Consider the following 10,525-nt stretch of genomic DNA (forward strand, 5'->3'; position numbering starts at 1 on the left):
AAGCCATTATTGAACTCCCTTAAAAAAAAAATCACCAGGGCCTGATGGATTCACAAGTGAATTCTACCAAATATTTAAGGAACAATTGGTGCCAATCCTATATAAACTCTTTGGAAAAATAGGGAAAGATGGAACTCTGCCTAACTCTTTCTATGAAACCAATATGGTACTGTTACCTAAACCAGGAAGAGTTAAAACAGAGAAAGAAAATTATAGACCTATTTCCCTGATGAATATAGATGCAAAAATCCTAAATAAAATCTTAGCAAAACGACTACAACAAGTCATCACTAGGATAATACATTATGATCAAGTAGGATTTATTCCAGGAATGCAGGGTTGGTTCAATATTAGGAAAACTGTTAGTATACTCAATTATATCAACAACAAACCTATTGGAAATCATATGGTCATATCAATGGATGCTGAAAAAGCTTTTGACAAAATACAGCATCCATTCCTATTAAAAACACTAGAGAGTGTAGGAATAAATGGACTGTTCCTTAAAATAATTAGCAGTATCTATTTGAAACCATCAACAAGCATTATACTCAATGGAGAGAGGCTAGAGGCATTCCCAATAAGATCAGGGGTGAAACAAGGGTGCCCATTATCACCACTACTATTCAATATTGTATTAGAAATGTTAGCATCACCAATTAGAGAAGAAAAAGAAGTTGAAGGAATTAGAATTGGGAAGGAAGAGACAAAACTCTCACTCTTTGCAGATGACATGATGGTCTACCTAGAGAATCCCAAGAAATCATCCAAAAAACTACTGGAAACAATTAGCAATTTTAGCAAAGTTGCAGGTTATAAAATAAACCCTCATAAATCCTCAACTTTTCTATATATGTCTAGCAAGAAACAGCAGGAAGAGCTAGAAAGAGAAATCCCATTCAAAGTAATCTCAGACAATATAAAATATTTGGGAGTCTATTTGCCAAGACAGACTCAGAATCTTTTTGAAAACAATTATAAAACACTTCTCACACAAATTAAATCAGATTTAAATAACTGGGCAAATATCAACTGCTCATAGATAGGTAGAGCTAATATAATAAAAATGACAATTCTACCAAAACTAAACTATCTGTTTAGTGCCCTACCAATCAAAATTCCAAAAAATTACTTTAATGAGTCAGAAAAAATTGTAAGTAAATTCATATGGTGAAGTAAAAAGTCAAGAAATGCCAGGAGCTTAATGAAAAAAAGTGCAAAAGAAGGTGGCTTAGCCCTACCTGATCTAAAATTATATTATAAAGCATCAGTCATCAAAACTGTTTGGTATTGGTTAAGAAATAGAGTGGTGGACCAGTGGAATAGACTAGGTGTAAAAGCAGGAGAGGATTATAGTAATCTGCTGTTTGATAAACCCAAAGAGTCCTGGCATTGGGATAAAAACTCCCTCTTTGATAAAAATTGCTGGGATAATTGGAAGTTAGTATGGAAGAAACTTAGATTAGACCAACACCTCACACCCTTTACCAAGATAAGATCCAAATGGTTACAGGACTTAGACATAAAAAACAATAGTATAAGCAAATTAGAAGATCAAGGACTAGTCTACCTGTCAGATCTGTGGAAAGGGGAGCAGTTTATGACTAAAGAAGAGTTGGAGAACATCACAAAAAACCAATTAGATGATTTTGATTACATTAAATTAAAAAGCTTTTGCACAGATAAAACCAATATAACCAAGATCAAAAGAAATGTAGTAAATTGGGAAACAACCTTTACAACTAATGATTCTGACAAAGGACTCATTTCTAAAATATACAGAGAACTGAGACATATTTTTATAAACAAAAGCCATTCCCCAATTGACAAATGGTCAAAGGATATGCAAAGGCAATTTACAGATGAGGAGATCAAAGTAATCCATAGCAATATGAAAAAATGTTCTAAATCATTAATTATTAGAGAAATGCAAATTAAAGCTTCTCTGAGGTACCACCTCACACCTCTCAGATTGGCCAGTATGACCAGGAAGGATAATGATCATTGTTGGAAGGGATGTGGGAGATCTGGGACACTATTACACTGTTAGTGAACTCATCCAACCCTTCTGGAGAGCTATTTGGAACTATGCCCAAAGGGCAACAAAAATTTGCATACCCTTTGACCCAGCAATACCACTACTAGTTCTATACCCAGAAGAGATGAGGAAAAAAGGTAAAAACATTACTTGTACAAAAATATTTATAGCAGCCCTGTTTGTGGTGGCAAAGAATTGGAAATCCAGTAAATGTCCTTCAGTTGGCGAATAGCTTAGCAAACTGTGGTATATGTATGTCATGGAACACTCTTGTTCTATTAGAAACCAGGAGGGACAGGATTTCAGGGAAACCTGGAGGGATTTGCATGAACTGATGCTGAGTGAGATGAGCAGAACCAGAAAAACACTGTACACCCTAACAGCAACATGGGAGTGATGATCAACATTGAAGGACTTGCTCATTCCATCAGTGCCACAATTGGGAGCAATTTTGGGCTGTCTGCAAAGTAGAGTGCCAGCTGTATCCAGATAAGGAGCTGTGGAGTTTGAACAAAGTGCAAGGACTATTCCCTTTAATTTAGGAAAAAACATATCTTATTGTCAGATCTTGTTACCTCTTAGACTTCTCTAAGGATATGTTTTCTCTCTCATCACACCCAATTTGGATCAAGGTACAACATGGAAACAAAGTAAAGACTGATAGAGTGCTTTCCGTGGGGGAAGGGAAGCAAAATTGGGGAGGAAATTGTAAAACTCAAATAATATCTTTAATAAAAATAAATTAAAAAAAAAAAAGAAAGAAAGGGAAATGTCCTTACCTTTTCTCCTAACCCCTGCCCTCTTATCAGAGGATTTCAATGTGACATGATACTTCCTCAAATACCGCAATTTTCCAGATCCTCAACTTTTCATTTTCCATGATTTAGTTCTCCATTCCATCTCAGCCACACACAGAGCTGGTCATACTCTGACTTTTTGCCATCATCCCTATGCCATTTTTGCCATTTCCACATTTGTTATTCTGAAATTCCTTTATCTGCTTACAAGCTACTATGGACCCTACTGTCCTAGTTGCTTAGGCTTGCAACTGAGGTATCATCCTTGACTTCTCATTTTCTCTCATATCCCAATTCCAAGTCCTCTTGATTCTACCTTCAGAATATCTCTTATATACCTCCCCCTTTCCTCTGATGCAGCTACCATCATAATGCAGACCTTCATCACCTGACACCTGTATTTTAGATATACAGGGTGAATCACATAAGCAACTCTGCCCCCCCCCCAAGACATTTCCTGTAGCTTATTTCCTTTTCCTTTATTAACCCACTGGCCTGAATTTATGCTCTTGAACATTGGTTTCCTGCTTTTCTTAACATCTTTGAATTTGGTATACAATTTGAATTTGGATTTTTATACAGAATTTCTATAAAATTAGAAGTGCTTTGTGGCAAACACAGTGAATTGGATTTAGGAAGACAAGTTCCAATCCTGCTTAAGACACTTCATTTACCTATGTGAGCTGAGCAAATTACCTAATCTCACTTTCCTCATCTGTAAAATGAGGATAACAATAATAGCTTCCTCCCAGGGATATTGTGTGAACCTAGCAAGAAAATATTGATATAGCCTCAGTTTTCTCATCTGTAAAATGAGGGGGGTTAGCCTGGAACTTCTCTAAGATCCTTCCAACTCTAACTGTAATAAATCACTTAGATTCTCTTACCTTATCTGAAGTCAAATGGAGCTAAGTGTTGAGGGACAGATAGAAAAGTAAGCCATTCCCTTCTGTCAGGGAGTTCACATTCTAATGGAGGAGACAACACATGGAGGGTCTCAGGTGTAGATACATAAGGTAGTTTCTAAATTGTTGATTGATAGACCTAGACTCTATGATTCTATAATTTTTTATCTTAAAATAATTTATGGAATCCCTAGATAGCAATTTTCCTTCATTCATCACAGGCCAATCAAACAAAATGCCCCTGCTGGCCCCTTCAGTTCACTTCAGCACTGACCCATCCACTCACCATGCTCAGTGCCAGCTGCATTGCTGTTGCCCACCTCATGGAGCCACCTCCTGAGGCCTGTGTTGGCATGCCTGCTAAACAATAGTCAGTCACCAATCCTAACAACATGTTCTATGCCACCAAGCCCCTCAATGACCATCGATTTGAGGGTCCTGCAGAAAGACATTAAAAATGTGCCTTTCAAAATTGTTCGATCCTCCAATGATGATGCCTGCATAGAAGCCCATGGGCAACTATATTCCTCAAGTCAGATAGGTTCATTTATGTTGATAAAGATGAAAGAGACTGCAGAAAATTATCTAGGACATTCAGCAAAAAATGCTGTTATTACTGTGCTTGCTTATTTCAATGATTCTCAGCGACAGGCCACCAAAGATTTTGGATAAATATCTGGTCTCAATGTACTTCAAATGATTAACAAGCCTACAAGCTACTTCCTTGGCTTATGGCTTAAACAAATCTGAAGACAAAATCATTGCTATGTATGCGTTAGGTGGTGGAACTTCAGAAGAGTGTATTTGAGGTGAAATCTACCAGTGGGGATACTTTCCTAGGTGGTGAAGACTTTGACCAAGCTTTGTTCTAGCACATTGTGAAAGAATTCAAGAGAGAGCCAGGACTTGATATGACAAAAGACAATACAGCTCTTCAATGAGTATGGGAGGCCTCTGAGAAGGTAAAGTGTGGATTTTCTTCTTCTGTGCAGACTGACATTAACTTACCTTATTTGACTATGGATGCTTCTGGACCCAAGCACTTGAACATGAAGCTGACTCAAACTCAGTTTGAGGGCATTGTCACTGATCTCATTAAGAGGACTTTGCCCCATGCCAGAAGGCCATGCAAGATGCTGAAGACAGCAAGCCTGACATTGGAGAAGTCATACTAGTTAGTGGCATGAGCAGAATGCCCAAGGTTAAGCAAATAATATAAGAACTCTTTGGTCGGGCTCCAAGTAAAGCTGTCAATCCTGATGAGGCTGTAGCTATGGGAGCTGCCATTCAGGGAGGTGTGTTAGCTGGTGATGTCACAGATGTGCTACTTCTGGATGTCACTCTCCTTTCTCTGGGTATTGAGACATTAGGAGGTGTCTTCACCAAACGAATCAATAGGAACATAACTTCCAGCTAAAAAGAGCCAGGTGTTTTCTACAGCTGCTGATGGTCAGACAGAAATGGAAATTAAAGTGTGCCAGGGAGAGAGAGAAATGGCACAGACAACAAGCTTCTTGGACAATTTTCTTTAATTGGAATTCTTCCAGTCCCACGTGGAGTTCCACAGATTGAAGTCACATTTGATATTGATGCTAACAAGATTGTACATGTTTCTGCAAAGGATAAAGGCACAGGACATGAACAACAAATTTCGATCCAGTCTTCTGGTGGATTAAGCAAAGATGACACTGAAAATATGGTTAAGAATGCAGAGAAGTATGTGGAGGAAGACAGGAGAAAGAAAGAAGGTATAGAAATTGTCAATATGTCAATATTCATGATATTGAAACAAAGATGGAAGAATTCAAAGACCAACTCCCAGAAGATGAATGCAATAAACTAAAAGAATAAATTTCTAGAATGAAAGAGCTCTTGGCTCAAAAAGATAGGGAAACAAGGAAAAACATCAGGTAAGTGACATTTACTCTCCAAGAAGCATCATTAAACTCTTTGAAATGACATATAAAAAGATGGCACCTGAGAGAGAGGGATCTGGAAGTTCTACTTCTGGGGAACAGAAGGAAGATCAGAAGGAGGGGAAGCAGTAATGTCACCAGCTGACCTTGACTGGGGCAGAAATTTGGAAAACATTTGTGAAGCTTGGGAAAAAAGGGCACAAGGACCTTCCTGGGCAGAAATGGGCAAACTTCAGTCTTACTGTGTTTTTGTAGTAATATATATATATATATGTGTGTGTGTGTGTGTGTGTGTGTGTGTGTGTGTGTGTGTGTGTGTGTGTATGTACACACACAAACATATAATGTATAAACTCTAGTGAGTGTATTAGCTAATTATCATTTGACAGGTAATTCAGTTTAATGCAGTTCTAAATGTTCATCCCCAGCCTATCTTTATTTTCCAGCTGCATGTAAAAGGTAGAGGGATTCATTGATCATTATAAAGGCTTGACACAGTTGTCTGTATCGGCGACTGATTCCAAGGAGTGAAATAAAATCATATCAAAAAATTGAGAGTAGGGGACCATAATCCTTAAAAGACTCAGTAGAGACAGGTCCTAGTTAGCCAAGTACTGATGAGCCATGACTGATGGACTCCTTATCTGTAGCCTATGCAGGGCCAACTTCATTGTCAGAGAAGGGAGAAACTAGATTGAAAGAGATGGATTTATTTTGTTCTATCTAAAACTATTCATTTTGAAACAAGGTGGATGAGTAAGAGCCAATGAGGCTCTTCAGCTTACCCAAAGCATTCTGTTTTTTCTACCTTCTTAGCCTTTGTACTGGGTACCTACTTCCTTGATAATTGTTCTTTGATCCATTCTGGATGTTTTAAGAAAAATAAATATGAAAAGAATATTGCTTTGTTGTTTGTGAAGGTTCCTAACCAGCCACCTAGCATCTAAGTAACTTAAACTCAATATGGTCATATGGAATAATTAAAAGTGACTACTTTCTATAGTGACCACAAAAAATAGTTTTCTTAGCAATGGGGTATGCAGATGAAAACTATATCCTGGCTTCAAGGAACTAAGATTAAATAGGGGTTAGGGAGAGACTAGTTTGAGGAAGAAGGGAGAACTAGTAATGATGAGAAACAGATTTGTTATTGAGAGTGACAGTAGATGCACACCTTGAAGGAAGCTAAGAAGATGTGGAGGCAAATCTGGAATGCCTGTGGACCAGAAGAGAATTCATGAATTAGTTACTGATAAGGGTGGTGATGGGTGGAAGTTTGGGAATAACTTTTATTTAATGAGTTTGAGGGACTCACATAACATAAAATAAGGGCAGTCAGTGATTTAATCCTGGAAAACACATACACATACACACACACACACACACATATATATACATATACATATATATATATATATATATATATATATATATATGGAGAGAGAGAGAGAGAGAGAGAGAGAGAGAGAGAGAGAGAGAGAGAGAGAGAGAGAGAGAGAGAGAGAGAGAGAGATCTGGTAATTGTTTGCATAGAGATTTAAATCTCATGGAACTTACAGGCATGTGTATTCCATGGAAATGATGGTATCTTCTGGGTGAAGTTGACCAGTTTCTAGTATGTATAGAAGAGAATCAACCAGGATAAAATGGATAAAAGCAAATAAGATAAATAAACATCTACCCTGCTTTTGAGGAGAGTAAATAGAAGCAAAGGTAGGATCCAATGAAATTAAATTCTACAGGGGAACTAACTAACCCAAATGGGTAGGAAATTCAAGATGGAAATAAAGATGAGAGGATGAATGTAAGCAATGGAGCTATACAAATAATTTGAGGGTACTTAAACTCAAAATGAAATTGGTGAGGGGATAAAGATTATAAAAGGATGGCTTTTGTTTTAGGAATGCCAAAGAAGAGTTAGGGGTACTACTTGGGTTGATAACTGGCAACAGGCTGTTGAATTATTTTGCTTTTGTTTTCTATCCTAGAAAGAATGTTCATAGAATTGGAAATGACAGCAAAAATGGCTAACTGGGAGAGATAAATAAGGGGTAAATAAAATATTTAGTTGTGCAAAAAAAGAAGTGCCCCTGGCCCTCTTTTCCCAGAGAAGGGTGCAAGATTACCATTTTTCTTTTTCTTTATATTTTTTTGTAATTTTCAAGTCTAACTTCTGTCTCCACCCACTAAGAAGTCATAAAATCGGATACTCATTATTTTGTTAAGTATTTTTAACCCTTGAATATGAAACTCCAAGTTGTGGTGGTTTTCTGGGTCACTTAGGTTTTGGCCTTGGGTGGGTGAGTGGGGTTTAAATAGAAATGCAGATTCCCAAATGATGCCTAGATGAACACAGCAAAGTTAGAATGTGATTTTTCCTGTCCTGGACTTTGAGAATGAGGTCAGATTCTTTGTCTTCCTAGGATGGTTCAGATGCAATACTGATTAGAGATAGGGTGATGGACAAATGGAAAGAACTGGATTGGGAATCAAAGCTTGGTTCTAATGTGATTTCTAACCACTGACCTAGGCCGAGCTGCTTTCTGACAAAACATAGCCCTGCTTCTGTGAATATGTTTGTCTTTCTTTGTCAAAGAAGACCATGACATCAGGGAGGTGATGCCATGACAAGCACACGAGTTGGATTTGGGTGAGGGGGTGCTGTTCAAAGTCATCAGCCTTACTTTCTCCTCTGGGTCCAGTGCCCAGATATGAATCAGGATGACTAGAGATGGCCTTGGATGTGAGGCAGTTAGGGTTAAGTGACTTACCCAAAGTCACAAATAGTAGGCATCAAATGTTTGGGGCTGAATGCAGACTCCATCCTCCTGACTCCAAGGTCAGTGGTCCATCCATTAGCACCAATATAGATACAAGTTGTCATCATCATTATTATTATTACCAATTCTCTCTGAGTCACTTTGATGACCCTATGATCCATCTCCTCCTACCTCAGTTATTTTGTCTGAATAGGAATTTAGGCAACTTCCCTATTTTAACATTCCCCAAATATCAAATTAATCACCTTTTCAGAATTGTGAACAGATCTTAAAATAATTATATCCCAAGAAGGGAGTGAAAACAGAGATCAGGAATAAGGTAATTTATAGAAGCATACAACTGGAGGAGACCCCAAAAGGCTTCTATTCCAACTTACTCATTCAAAGATGGGGATGGGGGGCTGTTAAGTGACTTATCCAAGTCACCTAAGTGACTTATCTAAGGTCACATAAACCAGAGGTAGGAGTTAATTCCAAACCAGCATTCTTTCCATGTACTGCCTACCTCCCTGCTGGCACCTTTTTGTCATGGTGATAACCATGAATTCTCTACTTCCCTACAGAAGCACCTAGCTCTGCTGGTAAATTAAGCTGCCACATGAACCAATAATTATATAGGGCTGTGTCAACAGCCATTTGGTTGCACTTGAGAGGGAAAAATCACCTCTTTTATGACTATTCAGCTATTTATTAGAGAAGTCAGTTCATTGTTCAGGAAATACTGTGCTAAATATGATTTCATTTGTTACAACAACCCTGGGAGTAGGTGCTGTAATTATCCCCATTTTATAGTTGGAAAAAACTCAGGCAAACAGGTTAGAAGACTTGCCCAGGGTCACATAGATAAGAAGTATCTGAGGCTACATTGCTTCAGGCCTAGCAATACTGGGATTCCAGAATTACATCTGCAAAGGAAATATCTCATGTAGAGTAGCCAAGAAGAGGAGACCAGAGTTAGTTGCCACAGTGTTTTACTATTTTATGCTGGTGGAGTTGGCAACAGTCAAGATGACACCAGGTCAGTTGCCTGATGAAGCATCATTGGGTTTTAGAGGCATCCTCACGATGGAGAAAAAGTAGTCCTATTTGCTCAAGTCAGTTGATCAATTTTCAGTGTGAACATTTCAATCTCAGAAATTGGAAAATGTTACAATCATGCTTTGATCTATCATTTTTCTTTGATTTTCAAGACTTAAGAAAGTAATGTAGAAAGTATTCATAATGCAGATCAAACTTGTTCGTTTTATTTTTCTGGAGAGCTGGTTGTTAAATATTTACCACCACACACACCCCTACGGTCTGGAAAGTGTATGGATAGCAAAATGGGGCAAGCAGGGACGGGTTGTGATCAGCATTGTTGAAAGAGCTACCTAACGTCAATGAGATCACAAATTCATTTGGTTGAGTTGAGTAAGATGCATCCTGGAATAGTGGTGAAACCCTGGACCAATTATTCAAGAATTGAGTTCAAGCCCTGGCTCCAGGAAAGTCAATCTCTTAACCTCAGTTCTTTCTCTACCTTCTTTTCTCTAAGCATCTTGATGTACGAACTGTTTGTTTTTATATGTCCAGTACCTGCAAGTTAGTTTTTTATAGCATTTAAAAAAAATGTAGAACTGCATTCCAAGAGATGATGTATATAAATGTATAATGTATATAATATATATAAAGCATGGAAGTCAACTGTACTGCACTGTATGTCTAGACCACTGGCATTATTCAAGCCAGGGGAGTCTATGTTTCATCTTTTATCACACCTGTTTTCCTCAGAGTAGTTTCCTTGACTACCACACAAAAGCAACAATGGGAGGAATGGGAGGAATTTTAATTCCAAATAAATCAGCGAAGTTTAAAAGTTATTTAACTTATTAAAGCTTAAAAGTATGTACTTGCCTATGACTTGTCTCCTTTAGAGTTGACCTTACACTTTTCAGTACCAATTTAGTTAGTTCTGGAACCCTCTCACAGGAAGGACCAAGCCCAGGTGTTTCCTCCCATTGCAAGGTAAACATTCTTATCCTATCAGCCAATCACATTTTTTTTAAATTCACCACCATTTAGGACACTCAATAACAGGATTTCCCTTCCT

At 37.9% G+C, this 10,525-nt stretch overlaps 1 pseudogene; it reads left to right on the plus strand.

The window, feature by feature from the left end:
* Nucleotides 1–4,027: 4,027 nt before the first annotated feature.
* On the plus strand, nucleotides 4,028–5,930 carry LOC141522871 (stress-70 protein, mitochondrial-like; annotated as a pseudogene).
* Nucleotides 5,931–10,525: the final 4,595 nt, after the last annotated feature.

Source organism: Macrotis lagotis, chromosome 4, assembly GCF_037893015.1.
Source record: "Macrotis lagotis isolate mMagLag1 chromosome 4, bilby.v1.9.chrom.fasta, whole genome shotgun sequence".
In the NCBI taxonomy this organism is placed as follows: Eukaryota; Metazoa; Chordata; class Mammalia; order Peramelemorphia; family Peramelidae; genus Macrotis; species Macrotis lagotis.